The following is a 17,661-nucleotide window of genomic DNA, read 5'->3' on the forward strand; positions in this document are numbered from 1 at the left end:
CGCCGCTACCAGCCCGTGTCCCTTCCCTCCCGCTGATTGGAGGGAAGGGACGAGGGCGGGTAGTGGCGATGCAGAGGAGGCGGGGGAGCGGCGCTGACAGACAGCGCTAGGGTAAACATTGTGCTGGCGACGCGCTGCGTGTCGCCAGCACTGCAGGGAGTATAGCGGCGAGCAGGGGGGTCTTTGAGGCACACGATGGGGCAACAGAGGCTGGTGTTAGTGTGCCCAACCAGCTTCTGTGCCCCAGTAACATAATGCAATGCCACCTCGGGTTCTCTTTAAATATTAGTGGTCCGCATATAGAATAGCAGTGCTGGAACCACCCATCCACATGGAAGCCAGAAAGCAGTAATTTGCTAGTTTCCAATCAAATTCCACATCAGGTGACACTGCTGTCCAACTGGACTGCAGGTTGTCACCTGGGTATGCTTTACTGTCTGGCCCACAGATTTCTACATAATTTTATGTATACTCTGGCCCCCCAGCAGTCTGAAGTATATTGACCCAGGTCTTGACCCAAAATGTTTGGGGACCCCTGATCTAGCCTGTGTCTCTACTAAATCCAGAAGAGTGGGAGTGATCTCCCAACTATAACAAATACTATCTGAAACACTATCATCTGCACAAAAGCAGGCCTACAGCTGCTGTCCCGCCCTTGCTACATCATTGGGACTTTACCTTGACTCCATTTGCACCACAGAAAACAAATTGAGTGCAGCGTTCTCCCCAGGCTCTTTTAGCCGGGTGCTCCACCCGGCTAGATTTGGTGACCACCCGGCTGTCATTGGCTCAGCTTCTCACCACCTCCTATGCTGTAAGCAGAGTTGCCCTGCATTTTCATCTCTACCCACCCAGCTGCTTTTTCATGCCACCCGGCTACTATTTCATGCCACCCAGCTGGAAAATAATTCTGGGGAGAACACTGGAGTGGTTACATAGAAGCAGCCAAGGGAACTGCAAAACAATTTTAGATTGGAAAGTTCTGGATTAGAGATCAGCTATTAATTTGAATTTAGATGTTTGATTAACAGATGGGCTTAACCAGAACTCTGTATGGCGTGAAATGGAAGCAAATGATAAATTAACTGACAACTTAATGTAGCTGTCAGTTATTAATTTCCTCTTCTATTCAGACCTTTACAAAGTTCTGGTTTAACCCCTTGCTAACTACAGAAGCTTCACCAAAAAAAAAAAATCACATTAAATTCAAGATCAAAATCACTATTCATTCATTGTCAAATTAAAACAGTTTATATTGCTCAGGGGAATAAATAAAGCATTTCAGTTCCATTTATGTGTTTGGAGCTACTAAAATATTCTATAAAGTTCAGTGAAGTAGCAAGCCTGCATTTACGTGCAAAGGGTAGCTACCTGGCAGTGCTTTGCTCAGTCACCGTTATGATCTTACTGGGGCTATAATATGCCACACGGCGTTCAGTCTCCGGTGAGGAAACTTTGCTGAGACGGGCAGCAGCAGGTAAAGAAGGCTGCAGCCACTGGTACTCTCCTCCCCCTCCTCCTGGTGAAAGCAGAGCCCCTGGCTAGCAGTGAGGAAGGTGAGCCCCCCTCCCCTCCTCCTCCCTCACACCCCCTCTGCTCCTGGTAGTGTACGGCTGCCCAGTGACACGGATGCTCCCGGGCAGGCTGCAGAGCCGCTGCCGCCTGAGGAGGGAATGGAGAGGGGGCGCTAGAAGTGGCTGGCCTCGCTGCTTTCTCACATTTACCTCTTTGTTGTTTCCGGGGTTGCAGGCGGAGGCAGCCTCACATACACAAGGCTGGGAGGAGGGAGCCGCTGGAGCCCGCACTGCCGGTATATGCAGTCCTCCTCTTCCCTGCGCTCGCACACTACCTAGTCACCCTTGTCACAAGCGGCGGGGGGTCTGGGGCGCGCCGGTCGCCATCTTGTTTTTACCCACGAACTCCGACCCCGAATACACGGCTGCGGGGGCGCGCATCACAACGTCACGCAACAACAAAACGGTGCGGAGCGCGCCCGTCACGCAGTTTCAATCAATACATGAATCGTCTTGACAAGTGGGCTGTTACCGAGCGCCCATTCCCTGTGAGGCGGGGAGGGACCGTACCTAACAATGATGTATGCACACGTCATGCTATTCAGAAGTGTGGCAAAACTTGGGAATGATTGTGCATCAGCCTATTAATGCTGTCTTCACTCGCTCTCCATCCATCAGGGCATCCACAGGCGTGATACTCCGCCGCTTGTGTAGCGCAGTGTAACGGGTGCACGTGTCGCCCCGAGCATCCCTGTGGAAGGCAGGAGCAATGGCAACGCGGCACATGCCGCTGTCCTAAGGGAACTGCATTGTCACAGCATAATGGGTGCTCTCATTTTAAATATTTTGCTCTCAGCGTAAGGCCTTTTACAGAAACACTGAAGCGAAAAAAAAATATATGATATAATGAATTGGTTGTGTACTATGAATAATTACTTGAAGATTAGCAGCAAAGAAAATATTATCACATTTTTATTTTCAGGTATATAGTGTTTTTTCTAACATTGCATCTCTCTATAATATGTGCAGATTACACAACACTCAGCATTCAAAATGAGCCTTTCAGAGCAGTCTATGAAGTAATGACCTCTCCTCTAGCAGAGAAAAAGTAAATAGTCCAGGAACAGTTGAGATAATAAAAGTCAGATAACAGCCCTCTCCACGACTAAGTTAGTCGGAGAGCTTAATAGCTTTTTTGCATAGAGATAACAACTGGAGTTTCTCAACTCTTCCTGTACTGGAAACAATTAGACTGATGTATCTGATCTTAATGTTTTTTTTCTTAGCTGTACTACACATACAAATCATAATATCATCATTTTTTTTGCTTCAGTGTCTCTTTAAAGGACAACTGTTGTGAGAAGACTGGGGCTGCCATATTTATTTCCTTTTAAACAATACCAGTTGCCTGGCAGTCCTGCTGATCTATTTGGCTGCAGTAGTGTCTTGATAACACCAGAAACAAGCATGCAGCTAATCTTGTCAAATATGACAATAATGTCAGAAACATCTGACCTGCTGCATGCTTGTTCAGGGGCTATGACTAAAAGTATTAGAGGCAGAGGATATCCAGGCAACTGGTATTGCTGAAAAGGAAATACATATGGCAGCCTCAATGTCACTCTCACTTCAGTTATCCTTTAAGTTAATCAGTGCAGTTTGTGGCAAGTGTGCAGGGTGAAACATTTGGGTTTTTAGTCCACTAGCAGCATTTCACAATGCGATTCTGAGTGCTCTTGGATCTCAAAATAGTGCTTTTCTCCTGTAGGATCGAAAATACCAGGTACTTATCTGATGGAAACCGCATGGGGATGTTCCAGTGCGATGTATTTGGCAATTGCAGTCCTTGTGGCTGCTGCATTTTTCGCGTGCTTACAAAGTATAGGAGCACAGGAAAATCGCATAGCAATTGCTCCGCTATGTGATTTATTTTTTTTCATGATACAGCAATTCAAAATATTTATTTTCTCCCATAGCAAATGCACCGCAATTGCGCCGTACACTCGACAGACAAAAATCGCTGTGGAATCACCATAATGGAAAATGTCAGAAACCTGATTGCTGCACATCTGACAGATCAAACTAAAATCTAAAGTTGGCCATACATCTCTAAACTTGGTGGTCAAACAACCATCTGATTCGGATGAAAATCAGTGCCGCCAACTGTATGCCCAATCAATGTTGCGACCGATGTTACAGGCCAAGATCGCATGTATCAATCGGACATGCTGCAAGATGTTGGGCCATTGTGGTAGATCTGGTGCATGGCAGTAACAGCCAGAGATATGGGGATGAGCAACAACTGCTATGAAACCCCCGGGCTGTTCCCCCAGTGTATAAATGTGCCCCCGTGTGTGCATTTATACATTGCCTGTCCTGTGTCACCCATCGCTTAAAGGGAACCTTAACTGCTGCGGAAAAATAAATTCACTTACCTGGGGGCTTTCCCAAGCCTCCTGCAGCCGTCCTGTGCCCGCGCCGGTCCTTCGGTGCCCTCCGGTCTCCCTCCGCCGCTAAGTTTCGATTTCGGACGACTGCCAGTCGTCCTGGGGCCTCTTCCGCATTCCTTGTCGTAAACTGCAGTAAAGTGCGTCCGCATGACGCGTTTGGCGTCATGCGATGACGCGTTTGGCGTCATGCGGACGCGCTTTACTGCAGTTTACGACAAGGAATGCGGAAGAGGCCCCAGGACGACTGGCAGTCGTCCGAAATCGAAACTTAGCGGCGGAGGGAGACCGGAGGGCACCGAAGGACCGGCGCGGGCACAGGACGGCTGCAGGAGGCTTGGGAAAGCCCCCAGGTAAGTGAATTTATTTTTCCGCAGCAGTTAAGGTTCCCTTTAACCTCCTTGGCGGCCGGTAATCCCGAGCTGAGCTCGGGGTATGCCGCCGGAGGTCGCCGCTCAGGCCCTGCTGGGCCGATTTCCATTCTGTAAAAAGCAGCACACGCAGCCGGCACTTTGCCAGCCGCGTGTGCTGCCCGATCGCCGCCGCTCCGCGGCGATCCGCCGCGTGCAGCGGCGAAAGAGGGTCCCTCCAGTCGCCCGAGCCCAGCGCAGCCGGAACAAACAGTTCCGGCCGGCGCTAGGGGCTGGATCGGGCGGCTCTGACGTCAGGACGTCGACTGACGTCCATGACGTCACTCCGCTCGTCGCCATGGCGACGAGGAAAGCGAAACAAGATAGGCCGCTCATTGCGGCCTATCTTGTTACTTTCGATTGCCGGAGGCGATCGAAAGTACGCTTCCGGAGCGCCCTCTAGTGGGCTTTCATGCAGCCAACTTTCAGTTGGCTGCATGAAATATTTTTTTTTTAATTTAAAAAAAACCCTCCCGCAGCCTCCCTGGCAAAATAAATAAACCGCCAGGGAGGTTAATGTCCATCTGTCCTCCATTTACTCCTCGCATGCCTCCAGGGTGTGGCGCGTGTGTGACGCGCTAAACACTGGCGGCATGTGAGTTGCAAATAGAAGAGGGAGAAGCAGAAGATAGCTCTGCACAGTGGGAGACACAGGACAGGTAATGTATAAATATATAAAAAAGAATATAGGAGCGCTGGGAATATAATTTATAAACTGTTTATTAGTTTTGCATATTAAAACAAAGGAGAATGTCATAGTAATGCTCATCCACATCACATGCATACAACTATAATCTCATGCATACCAAAGTATGCTGGTTCCTCATGAATTCCTAAAAAGTGTATACACAATAAACCATATAGTAGAAATATAAAAATTTAAATAATTATATCAGAATAGGGTTTACCGGCAATAAACTATGTGAGCAGACCAAATACGTCACTATTCCAGATTCACCATAGTACCTCTGTGGTCAAAAAAGAGTTGGATGGTAAAATTCCTAAGCTTTTCCTGTTGGTCCACACTCAAAACTTCTTATGACAGTTCATCCAGAAGGAGACTATTACCGATTGCCTCTATACAAATAAGGTAGATCTCACCCTCCAAGCGGCCGTGTAATTGTGTTGTTCGGGTCGTCCTGGATAATCAACCGACTCCCGTAACTCTATACCCGCTTGGGGATCCCTGGCATCCAGTCTCGTGGGTAATCCGGGAGTTCACTTCCGGTTCGGCAATGGGTTAGCGCGACGTCACTTCCTCCTCTCATCTGCGCTCCAGCCGGCAATTTGTTCAACTTCCTTGCGCTCCACCTATGTCAGCTCTTCACTGATAAAACCTATGCGGCTTGGGAGACGATTGGAAGTCGTGATACTAATATATCCAGAGGGATAGATGGGGCGCCCCACACCTCCAAGATTTATAGATCAGATTGACATGTTTCGACAGAACATATGACTGTCTTCCTCAGAGGGATTCCCTATTCAAAACGCCCGCCAGGGGCGTTCCTACAGGGTCTCCAGAGCTGCCATTGGGTAGCTCTCTCTCCTAGCTGCGCCTCCTGCCGCTCCCCCGCCTCCCTGCACGCTGGTGAGAGACACAGTCTCTCTGTGCATCGTCGCGACCCAGAGGTCACGAAAGTGAAAGTGGGCCATTGCGGCCCACAGGAGTGGTGGGGACCAGGCTACTTGTTCTTCTCAGCCCCCCGGATCAAGTAGCCTACTTTTTTTTCTATTGTATGAGCCCACCATGGGCTCTCTTTAACTACTTGCCGACTGCTCCACGACAATTGGCGTAAGCAGTTCGGCAGCCCCAGGACCGCTCCACGCCGATTGGCGAGAACGGCCGTCTACGGGGCTAGCAGGAGATCGCGCACAGGATGCGTGCGCATCTCCTGCTTGGGGGGTGGAGCTCCGCTCCGCCTTCAGTCTCCGAGCGGGAGCCGCTCGGGAGACTGTTAGATGGCGAAACCGCCGTCTAATTACTTTGTACAGCGCTGCGATCTGCAGCAGCGCTGTACTGGGGACAGCCGTGTGACACAGCTGTCCCCCTGGGGGACTCAGAAGCGATCCGCTGTGATAGGCTGAAGCCTATCACAGCCGATCGCAGTGATTGGCTGGCCAGGGGAGGGAGGGATATAATACAAATTTTAAAAAAATTGCATTTTATTAAAAAACTAATAAAATAAATATTTACAAAACAAACACCTGGGGGGCGATCAGGCCCCACCAACAGTGAGCTTTGTTGGTGGGGGGAATCACTCATGTGCTGAGTTGTTCGGCCCTGCAGCTTGGCCTTAAAGCTGCAGTGGCCATTTTAGTAATAAATGTCCTGGTCACTAGGGGGGTTAACACCGCAGTCCTCAAGTGGTTAAGCCTCGTACACATAAACAAGGCATGTTGCCCAGCAGGGATTGGGATTCGATCCCTCGGGCGTCATTGCACAGCTGAGGCTGTATAGACGAATCGCAAGCCTGTAGGTTATGCCAGGGAGAAGGAGGAGCATGTGAGTAGCATGTCACAGTGAGTGGTGAGAACAATACTCTGGGCCAAATTGATCCACTACGCTGATCGCTGGCTGAGGTATGGGGGGGGAGGGGGCGGTAAGCTGTGCACACGCTAGATTCTTGGCGGAGTTGATTGTTATCACTCGATAAAATAATTATTGTAATCATTATGTAACGATTGGTGTCAGCGCGACCAGATTTCTCTGATTATTGGTGATCTGCAGTATCACCAATAATACAGACGCTATACCTGAATATGTGTGATCTGCAGAATCACCAATAATACTGGTATAGCCAGGACAACCAATGTAAGGGTATGTGTTTGGTGCAACAGTAATGATAGAGATACTCGCTATTCCTAGAGGAGCTGAGAGATAGGAATATATCTATATAACACAGGAATGCAAACTCCAGCAAGCTGGAGATACAGACAATAGTGAGATAGTTCACCCGAGGAGCGGGTGGAACTATGTTTAAACAAGCGTACTGATCACCCGAGGAATGGGTGATTCAGACTGTACTGTAGCCACTATCACCTGAGGGGCAGGTAGAGAGGATATTACTGTAGTGACTATTCACCTGAGGAGCAGGTGATTCAGACTGGATTGTAGCAACTGACCACCTGAGGAGCAGGTAATTCAGACTGTACTGCAGCTACAGACCACCTGAGGAGCAGGTGATACAGACTATACTGCAGCCACTGACCACCTGAGGAGCAGGTGATTCAGATAGTACTGCAGCTAGTAATCTCCTGAGAAGCAGGTGATTCAGGCAGTACTGCAGCTACCGACCACCTGAGGGGCAGGTGATTCAGATAGTACTGCAGCTAGTATTCACCAATGAAGCAGGTGATACTGGCAGAGAATCCCTCACCAGAGACTAGGCTCACTGGTGAGGATAGGAGAGTCAGACAAGCAGGTTTGGCAACGAGCGGACAGATACGGTACAGAGACAGAAAGCTAGATCAGAGTAGTGTTTCAGGCAGAGTCGGCAACTATATCAGATAGGCAAAGGTACAGGATCAGTAAGCAGAAGAGTAGTCACACTAGCAGAAGGTCATAACAAATAATACAATTCAATTAGTACTTTAAGCTATCAACAGAATCTGGCTAAGTATGGATCCCCAGCTCCAGCTGGTTCTAGCACACTTTGGGATCTGACTAGGTCTGAGTGCTAACACGTAGCATTTGCAACAGCAGACGCGGAGCAACTGAATGACCTGTCCTATATATACTGCAAGCGCTCCACAGCGCCGCTCCAGTCACTCAGCCAATCTGGAGCATAGCTGGAGTCAGCTGATCGCCTGATCAGCTGACTCCCCTTCTAGTTGCATAAAGGTCCTGTCGCTTGGCGCGCGTAGTCCTTAGTCTATGAGCAATAGAAGGACCAGTCAAAGCACCAGCGTGTAACTGCGCGGCGGAAACCGCCGGCTGTGACGCGGAGATAGCCGCCATGCCGCTTGCTGTTGCGGCTGTATCTCCGCTATCCATTACACATTATTATTTACTTGATTTATATAGCATCGACATATTACCCAGCCATGGACAATAAATAAGGTCAGTATGCCAATACTTTTGCAATGCACTGTATCTGCTACACTCACCATTCCAGTGATGGGCTCCTTCAGTCCCACGGGGTCCTCCAGTGCCGTCTGTGCACCGTTTTCCATTTCAAGGAAATCTAAAGTACGGTAATTGAAAAAAAAAAGCCAGTTTAACTTACCTGGGGCTTCTATCAGCCCCTTACGGCCAGAAAATAAAAACAAAAAACTCAAGAGTAGCAGAGTGCAGACACTAGGAGGAGGCAAAGTGGTTAGCAGATAAGCCTTCGATGCTAGCTATGATAAATGGTAAGCTTGCCTAGTATACATTCTTGACGGGCTCAGACATACCGGTACTTATGGCTTCTGGGTTCACATCTGAGCAACTTATTGCTATACACTAAAGCTCAGTGCCCAAAGAAGGGGTGTGTATAGCCTGGGGCAGGCTTAGCTGTTTCAATTAGTGTCCTACCTTATATAGGCAAGACTATACCCAACTGGTTACACAGTTTCCAACAATGAATGAAAAAAAAAAAAAAAAGATTTTATGGTGAGTACAAAAATTCCTTTTTACAAATAATGGTCCCTTCTATGAGATATTAGCACTGTTAGAGCCTGAGCCTACTAATGCAGTTGTGTGCGATTCTGTCCGCTTTTCAGCATCTGTATGATCGATATGTAACTGAACAGCGGACACAACTGCGTCAGTGGACTCAAGCCTTTAACCGCTTTCGGACGTGGTAAGTGAAATCTACGCCCTGTTTGGAGGCTGTTATTCCGGTCAGGGCGTAGATTTCACTTACAGTCACTGCGTGCTCTCACCGATCGCTTCAGTCTCTTCCCACTGCAGCTCACTTGCCCTGTTCTCAGTATGACAGCAGAGCTCCGTGAGCTAATCTCATTGGCTCACACATTGATCACAGGATCAGGAGCCAATGAAATCAGCTCCCGACCATCTCACATAGTTTTGCTGTCATAGAGATGGCAGAGTGGATGGCCGAGGCGGTGTGAACGGCGGTTGCGATGATTCAGTACAGCGATTCTTCGGTATGCACCGGTTTCTGGTCCCTAAGGGGCCAGAGACTGCTGGTACTGAAGAGGTTAAGGTCTGCACAACAACCAAGCAAATGGCATTTCCAGGAGGAAGACAGCAAAGAAACATTCCACATACCTTAGGGCCCGTTTCCACTGTACCCGGGGCAATGCGGCTACATAGCGATCCGAGAATTCAGATTTTCTTCTACTCAATGCACATCCCTAGGGATATTTATGTTTGGGATGCTTTGCTATGTTAACGTTATCTAGCTGCACTTCTTGCTTTGCAACAGTGTGTCATTTAATGTTTTAAAAAATATATATACAGAGCTAATCCCAGTCCGGATACCAAGAGTGAACTGCTGAAAGCTGAAACATCATTAAACCTTTGCATGACTGAATTAGCTGAAAAACAGATTTCCTACTCCACCTCAAAAATAATAAGCCAGACACATTTTTGGCTAAACGTCTTAGGTAGCCTGACTCCTCTTTGAAACCCATTGCACTACGCGTAGTACGTAATTAACTCTCTGCTAACCCATTTAAAATTGTTGATATTTTTCAACAAAACTTAGCAAAACTGTACAACTCCCCAGATACCGTTACTGAGGACCAAGTTGTAGCCTATCTCTCCGGTGTACCTCTCCCAGCACTCCCAGAAGGTCTGAGAGATCTCATGGACAAGGAAATCACGTTACCAGAAGTGCAACAAGGAATTAAGTCACTCACACCAAATAAACAACCTGGGCCGGATGGCTTCCGCGCTCTATGCTACAAGAAGTTCAGTGATACTTTAGCTCCCAAACTAGTTGCAGCCTTCAATAGTATTCTTAAAGGTGCCCAATTTCATGCTGATCCCGTCACTGCCACTATTTTCATGATCCCTAAACCTAACACAGATCACGCCATATGGTCTAATTTTTCGCCCAATCTCATTGATAAATATAGACACTAAATTACTTGCGAAGATTTTAGCTACACGTCTCAATTCGAAAATTACATCTTATCAGTAATGACCAAATTGGCTTTATGCCCAAACGACAGGCAGGGGACGGTGTGATACGCTTCCTGCATCTGATCCATCATACCCGTGAATCTCGACTCCCAGCAATGCTTTTATCGCTGGATATAACTAAAGCATTTGACTCGGTATCCTGGTCCTATCTTTTAGCAGTGCTCCAAAGGTGGGGTTTTGGCTCAAATTTACTAACTTGGATTAAAGTCCTTTATTCATCTCCTTTAGCAGCAGTAGCTTACAATGGATTCAAGTCTCCACTATTTCCCATATCGAGAGGAACCCGACAAGGATGCCCTTTATCCCGTCTCCTATTTGCCCTTCTTATCGAACCCTTAGCTATACTTATTTGTAACAACCCTGAGATACACGGCATCCCTCCGGGGAAAAAAAATGCATAAGATTGGACTATTTGCTGATGACCTGATAGTATGTATTTCACGTCCCACCAGATCTATTCTCACTCTTCTGAAGCTGCTGGATCATTTTGGTAGAATTTCAGGCTTATGAGTTAATCCCACTAAGTCGAAAGCCTTAAACATCTCCCTACCCTCTAATCTGATGCAAGCCTTACAAGACACCTTTGAATTTGATTGGGATCCACACAAAGGCCCATATGCAATTAACTTTTTTTCTCCTGAGTTATCAAGAGATAATTTTCATATTCTATTTAAAAGAACCTTTATGCATTTAACAATGGAAAAAGTACCTAAACGTTGGTGAAAAAGTTCTCTCAACGGTATTTTGAGTATTTTCTTGCTTGCTGGTGGTTTAAAAGTAATTTTATGACAAGGTGTGAAAATATTACCTAGGAGAAAACGCGGGAGAAAAAGTGAATTGCATATGGACCAAACTCCCTTACTTAGGGATCAACCTAACTAGTTCCTATAACACACTCTTCCAACACAATTTTTCCCCCCTTGTAAATGAGCTCACTGGACTGTTGGAGTGCTGGAAGAGGTACTCTATGTCGTGGCTGGGCAGAATTGCTGCTATAAAGATGACTCTCCTTCCTAAATTTCTATATGCTTTTAAATTGCTGCCTATTCCTCTAGCTCCTACATTTTTTAACTCTCTCCAAAAAAAAATCAAGGATTTTATATGGGAGGGGCAAGAAGCCGAGGTTCAACAAAAAATATTTATACCTCTTAAGGCCAAATGGAGGGATGGGGTTAACCAACATTAAATATTACTATAAAGCTGCACAACTGCCCTCGCTCACCAATTGGTGCTTAGAAAGTGATCAACCATCCTGGGATGAAATCGAGAACCACCTTATTTCCCCTACTAGACTAAACAATCTCCTCTGGCTAATCCCAGCTCATCACAACAATATCTCCAATCTCATTATCAGACATTTATTACACATCTGGGATAGTTGTAAATATTCCGGCCGGCTAATGTCCCCACATAGGCCCCTTGCTTCTTTCTTGGGCAATCCTTCTTTCCCAGCTGCTTTACAGTCTTCTAGTTCTTACCAATGGTGGAAACAAGCTAACTTGCATAAAATCCATGATCTGCTCACGGAAACGGGTATCAAATCATTTGCTTATCTCAAAGAAAAAGCGACACTCCGCACTTCTGAACTATTTCACTACATGCAGATTTCCCACTTTGTCAAACAACACATTTCTGACACTGAGATATCTCAAGGTAAGACATCTTTCGAGAATATCTGTGCCACTGACCCACAGTCCCCGGGAATCATCTCTCTGGTTTACAAGGAATTATCCCAAACTCAGTCGCAGAATAAACCTGACTATATAACTAAATGGGAGAACGAAATGGGCATATTAGTTGAATATACTGACCCGTCAGACATTTGGACGAATATTTCTAGAACCTCCATCAACGCAGATCTTATAGAGGTGATGTCATGATCGGTGTCAGCACGCAGAGATAATCTGATTATTGGCGATCTGCAGTATCACCAAGAATGCAGATGTATACCCGATTATTGATGATCTGCAGTATCACCGATAATCCGATATATTGCTAACCTCTGGACACCAGCAAAAGAACACAGTAAAGACAGTAATATATCAGAAAGTGTGGAAATGTCCACCACACGGCAATTCCTCAGAGGTGTGGTTACCTCTGAATGGGAACCCCGTGAGTGAGATCCTCTAACCAGGCTGAGTGAGGAATCTCGACCCCCAGCAGTAATCGTCTGCTTGGGGCAGGCGTCACGGAGAGGCAAGCCTCAGAGATAACCCTCCAGTGGGAGACGTTCCACTGAAGGGAGAAAGGTCAGACAGGCAAGGGTTCAGCAACAGAGATGACGGCGGCAGTACAAGAGCGGAAGGCAGAAGAGTAATCGGTAAACAGGCAGAGGTCGGCAACAAGGATCAGATAGGCAAAGGTACAAGATCAGCAAGAGATAGAGTAGTCAGGGATAGCCAGAGTCAAAACACAGATCAATATACAATAATATTCCTAAGCTACGGTGTGAAATCCTTAGTATCAACACCAGGGCACTGTACTAAGGTCTGAGCGCTAACACAGAAGTGTATTCACGACAGCAGACAACTTGCTACTGAGTAACAAGTCCTATTTGTAGCAAGTGAGCTGCCCTGCACCTCCCTGGAGCCCCAGCCAATCCCCAGTGGAGATGGAGTCAGCTGACTAGCCTGGTCAGCTGACTGCCCTTCTTGGGGCATAAAGATCGTGCCTCCTTGCGCGCGCGCGTTATGCGCCGGGTAAGTGCCGGCGAAAGAGACCCCACAGGAGGCAACTGCGCGGCGGAGTCCGCCGAGCATACGGACTCCGCCGACCGCACAGCCCCGCTCGGCGGCACGCCGGCGGTGAGAATCCGGGAAGCGGAGCCCGCTGCCTCATGCCTGCTGGCAGCGGGTCCGCTATCCCTCACAGTACCCCCCTCTTGAGGAGTGGACTCCGGACACTTCCCACCCGGTTTCTCTGGATGTGACTGATGAAACCTCTTCTTTAATTTCTCAGCATACATGCGATTCTCTGGTACCCAAGATCTGTCCTCCACCCCATACCCTTTCCAATGGACCAGATACTGTACGAAATTCTGTACCAGCCGGGAATCCAAAATTTTCCCAACCTCGTACTCTGTCTGGCCCTCCACTATCACTGGGGGGGGGGAGGGGGGAGAGGAATCCACATATACTGCTGGTTTCAACAAAGAAACATGGAACGATCTCCCACCTCTCATGCTGGCTGGGAGATCAATCACATATGAGACCTCATTGATCTTTTTGGCCACCGGATAAGGCCCTATGAACTTGGGCCCCAACTTGGTGGACTGTTGTCTGAGTGCCAAATGTCTTGTTGACACCCACACCATGTCTCCAGGAGAAAAGTGCCACTCAACAGACCGTCTTTTGTTGGCCTGTTTCTTTTGATTCTGGAAGGCTACTCCCAAATTCTCCTTTACTTGTCCCCAGAGTCTTTTTAAAACCTTCTGCCACTCTTCCAGGGCTGGGAAGGGAGAGGAGCACACCGGTAATGGGTAAAATTTAGGAGACCTTCCTGACACAACCTGAAAAGGGGACAAGCCCGTTAAAGCGCCTCTCAGGTTGTTGTGTGCAAACTCAGCAAAGGGTAAGAATTTAACCCATTCCGTTTGTGCATCTGCCACATAGCACCTCAGGAACTGTTCTAGTGCCTAATTAACCCTCTCGGTCTGCCCGTTGGTCTGTGGGTGATACCCAGACGAGAAGGACAGGTTCATACCCAAATTATGTCAAAAAGCCCTCCAAAATTTTGATACAAATTTGACTCCTCTATCCGATACCACATCATCCGGAATCCCATGTAATCGGAAGACGTGCTGTATGAAGAGGTCGGCTAAGTCTTGAGCTGATGGGAATTCTTTAAGAGGAACAAAGTGGGCCATCTTGCTGAACCTGTCCACGATCACCCATATCACAGTCATACCTTCCGACTTGGGAAGCTCGCCAATGAAGTCCATGGACAGGTGGGTCCATGGTTCACTTGGAACCGGCAAGGGTTGTAAGGTACCCACTGGAGCCTGGCGAGACGGTTTACTCCTGGCACACACCACACACTCTCTCACGAATTTCTTGCAATCAGAGGCCAATGAAGGCCACCAAACACACCTTGTGAGTAGATCTAGAGTGCGTGTGACCCCCGGGTGACCTGTGTTCTTATGGGCATGGAATAGCTGCATGATTTGCAAACGGAACGGGAGTGGAACAAAGAGGACCCCTTCCGGTTTCCCTTCTGGGGTATCTAGCTGGTGAGGCGCCAGTGTGACTGCCCAGTCCTCCCAGGTTTCAGTGGCTGCCAGCACCACCTTGTGTGGTACAATGCTCTCGGGGAGTATGGGCTGGGCTGTCTCCGGTTCAAAACATCTGGAGAGAGCGTCTGCTTTAATGTTCTTGGAACCTGGAGTGTACGTGATAACAAATCTAAAACGCGAGAGAAATAGGGACCAGCGGGCCTGACGAGGAGTGAGCCTCTTAGCCCCTTCAATGTACTCCAGGTTCTTATGGTCAGTATATACAGTAATGGCGTGTTCTGCACCTTCCAGCCAATGGCGCCATTCCTGGAAGGCTAACTTGATGGCCAACAGTTCCCTGTTGCCCACATCGTAGTTTCTCTCAGCAGGAGAAAACCTGCATGAGAAATATTCACAAGGATGTGTCTTGCCCTGCAGACCCGAGCGCTGAGACAGCACAGCCCCCAACCCGATCTCTGAGGCATCTACCTCTACTATGAAGGGAAGAGCGATGTTAACATGTCTCAGTATGGGTGCCGAGCAAAACAGTTTCTTCAGGGTATTGAATGCGACCTGGGCCTCCGATGACCACTGATAAGGGTCAGCCCCTTTCTTGGTTAGACTAGTCAGAGGGGCTACTACCGAAGAGAATCCCTTAATAAATCTCCGGTAGTAGTTAACAAAACCGAGGAATCTCTGAAGTGCTTTCAAGCCCATCGGTTGTGGCCACTCTAAGACAGCCGAAACCTTTTCTGGGTCCATAGAGAGCCCTGACGTTGAGATGATGTATCCTAGAAAAGGAATTTGAGTGACCTCAAAAAGGCACTTCTCTAGTTTTGCATACAATAGGTTTTGTCTCAACCTCTTCAACACATATTTGACATGCTTGCGATGTTCCATGAGGTTTGGAAAGAAAATCAATATGTCATCGAGATATACCACGACAAACTTCCCCAACACCTCCCTGAAGACCTCGTTAATCAACTCCTGGAAGACGGCCGGGGCGTTACACAACCCGAAGGGCATAACTAGATACTCGTAATGCCCGTCGGGTGTATTGAAGGCCGTCTTCCACTCGTCACGAGCTCTAATGCGCACCAGGTTGTATGCCCCACGTAGGTCCAATTTTGAAAATATAGTGGCATTGGTAATCTGGCCAAAGAGATCGTCTATCAGAGGTAATGGATAGCGATTCTTTATGGTGATCTTGTTTAGACATCGGTAGTCAATACAGGGTCTAAGGCCACCATCTTTCTTTTTAACGAAAAAAAACCCAGCCCCGGCCGGTGACTGAGAAGGGCGGATGAACCCCTTTGCCAGGTTCTCAGTAATGTACTCCTGCATTGCCTGTTTCTCCGGACCGGAAAGATTATAAAGATGACCCCTAGGAGGCATACAACCAGATCTTAGGTTGATAGGACAATCAAAACTCCGATGTGGTGGGAGTTTATCAGCGGATTTAGGACAAAATACATCCGCAAACTCAGCGTACTGTGCGGGTATCCCCTTGACCTCTACCTTGGCAGCACACATGGCAATCCTCCCCAAACAATGGGTATGGCAATATGGTGACCAGCTGAGTAACTGACCTGAGGCCCAATCTATCTGTGGGGAATGAAGCTGTAACCAGGGCATGCCAAGAATAATGGTGGAGGTTGCCATGCGCAAAACAAGAAACTGTAGACTCTCCTTATGTAGAATCCCTATCGTACATGACAACCTTGGGGTCTGAGAGAGAGGTGATCTACACTGTAGAGGAGAGTCATCTACTGCGGTGACGACTATTTGACGGTCTAAGGGCTGTAAGGGAACCCCCAGTCCTTTCACAAATTCATAATCTATAAAATTGGTTGCGGACCCAGAGTCCACAAAAGCTTCAGTACAAACAGTAAAATTCCCCCAGGAAATGGAACACGGGAGAAGTAACCGATTATTCTGATTTAGAGTTAAGTTCTGTGAGTCTAGGGTATTACCTCCAACTACACCTAGATAGCAGCGTTTCCCGATTTCCTGGGGCAATTTTGAGCAATATGACCCTGCTCTGCACAATATAGACAAAGGTTCTCTGCCCTTCTACGCTCTTTCTCGGCTTGAGTCAACCGAGAATGTCCGATTTGCATCGGTTCGTCGGTAGAAGGAGCAGGTGATGAGGACGCATGAGAAAAAACTCTCACTGCATTCCTGCCTCTCGATTGGCGCTGATAGCGCAATCTGTGGTCCGCCTGTATCGCCAAAGAAATGGCATCATCCACGGACTTGGGCTCTGGGTGTCCCAACATTAATTCAGAGACTGCATCTGATAGGCCTGACAGAAAACAGTCTAACAAGGCGTAAGACCCCCACCTAGACGACACAGCCCACTTTCTGAACTCTGCCGCGTAAACCTCAACCGTGTCTCGACCTTGCCTGAGAGTTTTAAGCTTCCTCTCGGCAGTGATCGAGGCATCCGGATCATCATAAATTATAGCCATTGCTTTGAAAAATTCCTCAACTGACGTGAGAGCTGTATCCTCGGGTGGAAGACCATATGCCCAGGTTTGCGAATCCCCGGACAATAAGGTCTTAATAAAGGTCACCCTTTGCTGCTCAGAACCTGACTGAGTAGGTCGTAACTCAAAATAAGATAAAACCCGGTTACGAAAGTTCTGGAAATCAGATCTTTGCCCTGAAAACTTTTCGGGCACTGGCATGAGGAGATCTGTGACCGGAGGGGATTGCACTGTGGCCACAGTCTTCTGCAAGACCCGTACAGACCCAGCCAACTGGTTGATCTGAGTCTGTTGTGTATTAACCACCTCGATGAGGTTATTAAGCGAGGTGGTTAGAGTCTTGATCTGACTGCGTAGTGCTTCCATACCAATGGTCTGCTGTTCTGTCATGATCGGTGTCAGCACGCAGAGAGAATCTGATTATTGGCGATTTGCAGTATCACCAAGAATGCAGATGTATACCCGATTATTGATGATCTGCAGTATCACCGATAATC

The 17,661-nt window shown here is 47.8% G+C and overlaps 1 protein-coding gene across 1 annotated transcript in view; it reads left to right on the forward strand.

The window, feature by feature from the left end:
- Positions 1 to 1,415: 1,415 nt before the first annotated feature.
- Positions 1,416 to 17,661, forward strand: part of PANX2 (pannexin 2) — a 97,559-nt gene continuing 81,313 nt past the window's right edge. Inside the window, exon 1 of the mRNA XM_068272699.1 lies at positions 1,416 to 1,477. The gene's annotated coding sequence lies outside the window, so the exon portion shown is untranslated. The remainder of the gene's footprint in view (positions 1,478 to 17,661) is intronic.

This window comes from Hyperolius riggenbachi, chromosome 3 (assembly GCF_040937935.1).
Source record: "Hyperolius riggenbachi isolate aHypRig1 chromosome 3, aHypRig1.pri, whole genome shotgun sequence".
In the NCBI taxonomy this organism is placed as follows: domain Eukaryota; kingdom Metazoa; phylum Chordata; class Amphibia; order Anura; family Hyperoliidae; genus Hyperolius; species Hyperolius riggenbachi.